Below are 9,305 nucleotides of genomic sequence, written 5' to 3' on the forward strand. Positions count from 1 at the left end.
AGCATAACCAGATATCTAACCACTGGTTTTAGAATGGGAAAAGCCACCCGCAGCCCTCCGACTTAATAAACGGAACAACGGACGCACAGAGATGAATGTTAACTCGCCCGAGTTCGCAGAGGACCTCGGTAGAGCAGAGACTTCGGGCCGAGGCTTCACGCCCAGGGCTCTCGCCGACCACGCAGAGCCGGCGCCACCTACTCGGTGCCGGGTGCCGGCGTCACACTGGGGACGGGAGCGAGTGATGAAGCATGCGAATGAGAAGACAGGATACAGCCTCTCACACCCGAGAACCCTGAGCGGCTGAGTAACAAGGTTCCATGTGATAATTAAAAAAAAAAAAAACACGGTTAAGTGCTAGAGGTGTTGGGAGGAGAGAGGTGGTTCATGTTTGAGCGCTGAGAAGTAGTTTCATGGGCCGTATCTCAAAACGGTTGAACTCTTGCTTAATTTTTTTATCGGGAAATAATTTCAGCCTGAAAATAATTAAAAATACCAAAAAAAAAATAACTGTAGGAACACTTGCGTGCCCTTTATCCAGATTCCGATCCGGATTAATATTTTGCCTCATTTGGCTTCAGCATTCTGGTATAAGAGTAAGTCCTCTCTTCTCTCCCATCCGTTAATTGATCGATCTCTTTTTTTCTTTTTTTCTTTCTTTCTTTCTTTCTTTCTTTCTTTCTTTCTTTCTTTCTTTCTTTCTTTCTTCCTATTTGTCTAGTTATTATAATTTGATAACGATGTTTCTATTTGTAAATGGTTTATAATTCATTCTCGTACTTAATCATTTTGCTGGGCAAAATGTCCCAGACTTGACTATTGGGAGCCCCTTCAAGCTGGTCCCTGTTTCCTGAATATAAACTCCTATAATTTTTTTTGAGCACTTCCTTCCTTCCCGGCATTTGAAAGAATTCCTGGAATATGTTCCAGGTGCATCTCAAACCTACGCTGCCTCAGCCCTCGGAGAGAGAACAATCGAGACACGACCAATCTCCTGCACTTGGGGACCATTGCGTAGCTGGCAAAGATGGGCAGAATTGTGGCAGGCGGAGACGACGGAAATTAGCATTTTCGTTTCTAACAATAGGCGGAACACGGAGAAAGGATTTCACCTTCCCCTTTTGTATCAGTTCTCTACAGCTGCATAACAAATTAACCCCCAACAAGGTAACTTGAAACAACAAGCTTCGGATCTTTAGTGTGGGCAAGGCTCAGTGGCAATGGCTTGTCTCTGATCCACAGAGCGTCGGCTGGGCTGGATTAAGCCTGGAGGGTCCGAGATGGCCCCGCCCCTGTCCGGAACCCCACTGCTCCCCGTTAGTGGGGGCGCCAGCGCTCCTGCACGTGGCCTCTCCCTCCAACAGGAGAGCTCGACTTACGTTGCAGCCCAGGGCACCAAGATGGTAGAGGTAGAAGCTGCTCGGCCGTTTCAGGCTTTAGCCCAGAAATGGCACGATGTCATTTTCATTCGATCATCATTGATCAAAGTAAGTCACAAGTCCAGCCCCGTTGTGAAGGGAGGGGAAGCACACTCCACCTCTGATGAAAGGAGCGATGTGTACATTTAAGAATGGGAAGAATTGTTGGTGGCCATCTTTGCAAAGAGTCAACTACACCCTTTACATCCTTCCGATTTCTAAAAGTTAGTGGTTTTTGAGTTCCAACTTGGAAAGGAAGAAATGGAGAGTTTCAGGTAGCTGAATGGGAAAGCTATATGTGACTTTTATTTGGACAATGTCCTAAATAAGTGATCAGCAAATTCTTGTTCCCTACGTTGGGAGCTTTGTTAATGAAAGTGAAGAGTAAAATTCGAAAGCTATCGGAATAATTTGCGTGAGTATCTTGCCATTTTAAAAAATTTCAGCTTAAGTAAGACTGAGAATCTTGAAAAGTTCCAAAGCAGATACAGAGCAATGGCTTTTTTAAAAAGGAATTATTCCCAAGGAAATATTAGCAAATCGAAGATTGGGGCAGAAGGTAAAGAGCTATGGAAGGGGATTCGGTTATCACTTCTTCATTCCTTTTAACATTGTTTCTCGTTTTTAGTAAGTGTTATTTTAGAATAACACTACCAATGACAACGACAGGTTTGCATTTTAACGTAAAGAAAATTTTGATTAAAGTGGTAAATGAGACCAACGTTTTTTCTTAAAAACACGTTTCTTTATTTGGCACCCACCAAATACCGTGCTCTGTGCAAGGGACAGAAAAGTGATAGAAGAACCAGCCCCTCCCTTCAGAGACGGACACGCAAAGCTGCATTACAATATGACGCGCAGGGCAGAGACATGCCGAGGGTCCCTCCTGTCCTGTCCGGCGATGCTCGGATGTTATTCAGCAAAGACGTAGGATTATGACTTTAAATAGAAACATCACAGACTCAGAGATCTCTCTAATCCTATTTTTAAAAATTTGGCAGCAGACTATATGTGTAGAGTCTGTCATACATTTTCTGGTTATCTTCATTTTATTTTTATTTTCACCTTTTTATTTTAGAGATTTTCAAACATATACGAAAGTAGAGAAAATAGTCTAACGAATACCGATCACTCAGCTTCAATAGTTATCAACATGAATCAAAGCTTCTTTCATCTACTCCCCTGTCCCCAGGTAGATAACTCGAAACTAAATTACATTTTATTACTTAATCTATAAATACTTCAGTTTGTATCTCTAAAAGACACACCCCTAAGAATATTAAGAATAGAAAATTAATGTCATCTAATATCAGTCAGTGTTCAAATTTCCTTGATTGTCTTATTAGAGTCTTTGGTGTTTTGGTTTGCTTGAATCAGGAGATAATCAAGGTCCGTGTGTTATATTTGGTTAATATTTCTTCCATCTCTTTTAATGTACAAACATCTTCCCTCCCTCTTTCCCAATGTCTTTCTTTCTTTCTTTCTTCTTATTTTAATGTCGTCATCGAAGAAATTGGGTCGTCCATTTTCTATAGACATCAGATCTGTAGAATTTTCCGGTCTGGATTCAGCTAGTCGCACCCTTGTGGTGGTGTGTAACTTATTTTTCCATCCTCTGTATTTCCTTACGACTGGTAGGTAGAGGCTTAATCGGATTTGGCTTTGATTTATTTTTTTGGCAAGAATCTGTTACAGGTGGTAATGTGTACTTCCTATGGTGTAGCATCAGGAGACATATACTATTTGGGAGTTTCTTTTTCGGTAATGTTAAAATCGTTCAGTGATTTCAGGTGTTAATAGCCCGATCCGTCCTTTATAAAGCTCCCCCTTCAGCCTTCGAATCAATGGTCTTAACAACCAAGATTTATTTTTAATACTACACTTTGCTAACTCAGTGACTTCAGATCTTTCATGTCCCCTGACCACAGCCAAACTCTGCCCAGAAATACATGTAGGGAACACAGTACAGTAGAAAAAGTAGGGGATCTTCATCTCGATCTCTTTGGCATCCAGTTGACTAACCTCCAATGAGTCACCCTTGTGCCTCATTTTCCTCATCTGTAAAATGAGGGAGTTGCTATATGATTGAGTTTTTTGCTAACTCTGAAATTCTGTGGTTGCAATTTCCCCAGAGTATCACAGGATTGACGCTGGCTCCAGAATCTCCATTTGTCCTTTGTCTGTGTGTGTGTACACAGGTCCCACCCACCTTCCTGCCTAAATAGCTTCAAGGGTGAGAACCCTGCTGTGAACATTTTTGTCGTTCCTGCTTATCCAACGGAGTCACATTTTGGTCCAGCTAGGTGAGGCTGCCATAATCGTTCTACAAGTTCTACGTAGTAAAAACAGTATTATTGCTCTACAGGCAGGGGGTGAAAACTCTATCAGTTAATCAAGCTTTCTGGGGTGTTTTGAATGACATTTGACATTTAAGTCAATTAGGTGTTTCGGAGATTTTAAAAGAAAACAGTCTTGAGTGTACTTAGTCAAAGAGAAATTTATCAGTTAATTCTGATTTTTGCATGACACTAACTACAGTATTGTTACCATTTTCAGAGGCCTGAACTTTTTTCACTAGTGACAGTTACCTTACTTCAAAGACTACTACTATTAACAGGTCCTGTATTTCTTGAAATATAGATAGATGTTTTATTTACCTTATATGCATATGATTTGCAATATAAACATACTTACAATACAAATCAGAAAACTAATAGGACCCTCAAATCAGTAACTTAACATACACACTGACAAGATAAAATGTAACTCATGGCTTTCAGCTAAAAGAAAAAAAACAAGCAAATGTTGCGAGAGCCATAGAAAAGGCAGCCAGATGTCTCCTGGCTAAGGAATGCCTAGTTTTAAAAACTGAGCACAAAAATACCCATCTCTGTCCCAAAGATTTGTCTGCATCAAACCAAATGAACATTCTACCCGCCTTTTATGAGCCAGAGTGTTCTTCAGCATCAGAGAAACGTGTCCCCGCGACAACCAGCAACATAACCCTTTGTTTCATTTTGCAAATCTGGACTCCCTGAAAAGATCTGGACTTAAAAACTCTTTAGTTGAGACCTTTCTATCTTTTTATCATCTAGAGGGCAGATTACATTTCATGTTTAATTCTGATCATCATAAGCAGAACGAGAAGGATATTAAAGCAGAGGTATGAGACTAAGGGATAAAAATATGGGTTCCTCTGTGAACTGCCTCGGACCGAATGTTTTGGAGAATGCTTTATTGCTTGATATATAAGTCGCTCTTTTCAAATATTTAGAGTTAATATATATTGAAGAAAGTAAAGCAGCAGGAGGCTGAAAATGTTCTGCTCAGAAAAATACGCCTTCAGCCGACATGGAAGCTTTTTCTTCTGGAGTTGGGGAGCCACACTCTTGATTAAGATTTTCTTTTCTTTTTCTTTCTTTCTTTCTTTCTTTCTTTCTTTCTTTCTTTCTTTCTTTCTTTCTTTCTTTCTTTCTTTCTTTCTTTTCCTTTTTTGTTTTTTTTTTGTGGTGTGAAAAGAATTTTAGCTGATACTGTGAAGGATACAAAAGAAACAGAAGGTCTTGAAAACTGGGCTTTAGAGTTCTCACAGGTTCCGGGGCTATTGCCCGAAATGCAATGTCATGATGGAGTAATGTTCGATGACCTTTGCTCTCGCAGTGACTTGTCCCCCACAGTGACCTGGCCACATGGGATAGGCCTGCCAGCTGCCGTCAGGAGCACCTTGGAAGAGGAGGTTTGTGGACCAGGACTTAAATACCAACGGGACTCTTGGTATTAAACCCAAAGTTTCAGAGTGATAACTCTAAGAAGGCATCCCAATTTTTTTAGGAAGGAAAACAAATCTGTATGTAGGAATTTATATGTGCATTCTGTCCCATTAGAGAAAAACCAGAGCCAGACAGTGGTTATGGTCATAAAGGCAGGGTTTTTTCAGGACTATTGCAATATGAGGAAAGAGACCTCAGCACAGAACAGGGCTCGGATCTGAATGCAGCTCCTTCACAGCAAAGGGGCAGAGTCAGGGTCAGCGGAGGGGACATCGGGGATAAGGCGGATCTGGCTGAACTGACCTGCTGGAGGCAGGCCAGGGTGATCAGACACCACCCGGGGTTGGTGGCAGATGAAGAACTCGATTAGGTAGCAGATCGGGTTTTGACAGCGGGGCTCCTTGCCAAGACTGGATGATACAGAGACAAACCAGAAGTTGAAAAGTCGGGGCCTTTTTGAAACGTTTGGCCGAGCAGAGATGTTGTCACCTCTTCCAAAGTGGATGTGATGCAAAGTACGATGAAGATTATGGCTGTAAGAACACCGTTAATGGAACAACAAAAATGAAATGACAAGGTACCGTGTTAAGTGAGGGAAGATCAGGAAAAAATTATAACAGGAACCTCGGGCTGAGGAGCTCTGAGTTTCTGGGGGATGGAGACAAAGACGGGAACGTCGTATACTTTTCGCCGCCTTAGAAAATGAAACGAGCCACTTCCTGGTGCCACGAGCGTGCTCGGGCCCTGGCGTCCGAGAGGAGCGTCCCCAGGGCGCAGACATCGCGAAGGACACACCGGACCACGTCCTCCCGGCAGGTTCACGAAGAAGGCACAGAGTTTCCACCTCCAGCCGTTTCCCACGTGGCCTCTTGACGAAAGCGGAGATGCCACGTGACGTTTTCCCCCGTGACGAAGGTGCCACGGACACCCGGGGTGAGTGCGCTCGGACCCGACGCGAGGCCGGGCTGACCCTGCAGGGCCCGACGTCGAGCCGTCTCCGCGGGACCTTTGACATGAACGTGGCCGGAGTAGCTGAGGGACAGGTGACCAACGCTGCGCACTGACGGGGGGCCCCGGCCACGAGGCGCGAGGAGCCCGCGTGACGCTCCTCGCAGGGCGGAGGCCGCCGCCACGTGCGAGACTTATTCTTTTCAGACTCGACGTTTGCCACGGGAGCACTTCGAGGTCAGCGTTACCGCAGTCTTGACCCACGCCGCCTATCCCTGGAGGTGACTTTTGCTTTCGCTCTCATCCGCAGGGTGTCTTTCCGGACCCTCCTTCCAACTAAGTGGTTTCAGCCAGTGCACTTCAATGGTCCTCTCTCTCCATCAAAACCAAAAGTCACCTGTTTCCTTGTTTGTTAACAAGTGCGCAAATAACACACCAGAAAAATATTTAACGTGACGCGCTTTGAAGAGAGAGTGGATGACCAGCGATGTTCTGCGCGTGGTGGGAGTTGCCACGGCCTCGCCTTATCAACGTGGCTTCCAGCCTCTCATTTCTCTGCTCGATACAGATACGCAGAACCCACAAAGGCCGTCGGAGACAATGGCCATTATGCACATGTGGCTACTTACATTTGCTTTTTATGTTTTATTTTTTTTATTTTTTAGGCGAGGCAACCCTTGGCTGACCTCACAGATTGCAAGGACCTTGTCAGTTTACAATCCCTTATTTATTTATTTTTTTTTATTTACGCCTACAGCACCTGGTCTTCCTAGCTGGTCTGCCATCCAAGCACTAACCAGGTCCGACCCTATTTAGCTTCCCAGATCAGATGGGATCGGGTTTGTTCAGGGTGGCATGGCCGTAGACGACTACTTACATTTAAAGTAATGAAAACTAAATGAAATTGAAAATACGGCTCTACTAAAAATTCTGTTGCACTAGCCACATTTAAAGTGCTCAATAGCCACTTGGGGCTAATGGCCAGAGTAGGAGACAGAGCAGAGAGAGGGGACATTTCCATCATGACAGAAAGTTCTACCTGACGGCACTGCTCTAAGAAATAAAATGGATGGGCTGTTAGTACAAGAAACAATATCCGTAAAGTCAGAGCTAAGGGGATTAGTGGGACTGGTGACAAATGGGATGTTCCCGAGACCCAAAGAGAAAGGATTTTGGTCAAACAAAAAGAAAAAAAAAATAGTAATTCATTCGAGACTAGAGATGGAAGTAATATGCATTAATTACAAAGATCATCATAAAGATGAAGATCCAGGAGAAGAACAGACATCTGAGCAAAGTGGGGGGCGACAGAAAGTGCTCGGAAGTGGGTATGTGGGAGCATTTTCCGTTTATTACACTAAAAGGCAATCATCTGAGAAAGGGTGAGTTAAACAAAGTCAGAAGAATCTCAGTTTCGTTCCAGGATTCCTCTGAGTCTTTTGCACCCTAATATCGCTAAGATTCTTGCAGTTCCTCGGTCTCATTGAATTCGGGGTGTTTCCTAAAGTGTCACATTCTGCAGAAAGTCCCTGGTTTAGCACATTACTGGGGACAGGTTCCTGTTTTGATGATTCTCCTCCAAACCACACTGACGTGACACGGCCCTGCTCATCCCCAAACGTCTTTATAACGAAAACTCCTTGACCCGCGCGCGCTCTGTGGCACTCTGCCAGCCAGGCACGTGCTGTGTGGCATTCCGTCTGTCTATCAGGCAGTTACACGGGGTGGGTCCGAAGGGTGCTCACCTCTCCGTCTCTTCCTCTGTTGTGGTCCGTCTCTTCGTTGGCTGATACTCCACGTCCCCGTGAAAAGACCTGCCCGTGACTGGCGCTCTGCACAGACGACAGAGCCGCGGATCATGCCGAAGTGTCGTGGACGCCGACCCCCGAGGTGAGTGGAAGTCCCGCGACATCCTGAAGGAGGTCGCAACATCACTGTGGCCTGGGGGGTGGAGCCAGTTCACAGAGAGCAGCTGGAAGTGCCCGGAGCCTGGGCGGGTGCCACTTGAAGAAGCTGGAAGAGAACAAAGGGGCGGTTGCCAGGGTTGGTTGGCAGCACCCAGCTGCCCGGGGAGTATGCAGTACCGACCCCGGCCCCTGAGGGTGCTGCCCTGCGGAGCGCCCCCACGTCCAGGATGCACCCCCTGGGCCACAGGTGGGTCCAGCAGAACTCCTGCGCTCTCCTTGCTCCCATCGGCTTACTGTGTGCTGAGAGCTAGGCTGGGCACTTCTCATGAATGGCCTTGTTTAATCCTCACATTACACCCATCTCGCAGAGAAGAACGCTGAGGGGCGGCAAGAATGGGTGGCCATGGCCTCTAGCGGACTGCAGAGCTGGGACTCAGAGTCCACCTTCAGTCTGAGGTCTCGGTGCCGTAGCGCCGGGTCTGCCGTATCGCTCGACTTCTTAGAGCCGTACCCTCTAACTTCCTTCGTTTTACGGAGGTTTATTTTCACAAGCTGTTTGCGCTGGGTCACCGTGGGCATAGTGAGGAAGAGGGTGGGCCCGAGGAGAGGCCCCCGAGGAAAGCGAATTCGCCGTGTCTTCGATGGGCTTCATCTTCCCTCCACCTGGGGGGGCGGGTGGTGGCAGCGGTGACCCTGGTGGACAGTGGCAGGGAGTGGCCTGCTCCCGTTTCGTGACAGCCCGGCTTCTCTCCAGCATGCCGCCATGCGAATGTCTGCACCTGAAACTCAACACTTCGAAAAACGGGCTCTTCCTCTTCCCCTCCAAAAAGGGATGGGAAATGTGTGGTTCTCCACCGTCACACTCGCCGAGAAATTCTCGTCCTAAATCAACCTTTTGACGCCTTCCGAATGATCCAGCCGCCCTCGTTTTCTTGTCGATTCTTTTATTATTAATATCTTTTTTAAAAAATGTGTTTTCTTTGCTATTTCCATTTTATCGACTTGGCCCAGGTCCGATCCAATGTATCATTCTCGAACATGCAGTAAGGCCACTTTACACGTTGACAGCAGGGATTTGTTTGATCTCAAGACTAGCTTCTAGAAGCCGTTCATGCCTTAGCTACTTATAAAAGAACAGCTTACATCAATTACATCAAAGTTGAATCCATCTGTTTGGTGCTCAGATAACGCAAAACAATTCTACAGAATAGATTAACTTGTTCAATGACCTGGAGGTGGTTTTGTGCGTAATTTATCTAGAC

At 45.6% G+C, this 9,305-nt stretch overlaps 1 pseudogene; it reads right to left on the reverse strand.

Annotated features, from left to right (window-relative positions):
* Positions 1-6,884: 6,884 nt before the first annotated feature.
* Positions 6,885-7,003, reverse strand: LOC118606093 (annotated as a pseudogene).
* Positions 7,004-9,305: the final 2,302 nt, after the last annotated feature.

The sequence above is a fragment of the Rousettus aegyptiacus genome, unplaced genomic scaffold (genome assembly GCF_014176215.1).
Source record: "Rousettus aegyptiacus isolate mRouAeg1 unplaced genomic scaffold, mRouAeg1.p scaffold_m13_p_7, whole genome shotgun sequence".
NCBI classification, from domain to species: Eukaryota; Metazoa; Chordata; class Mammalia; order Chiroptera; family Pteropodidae; genus Rousettus; species Rousettus aegyptiacus.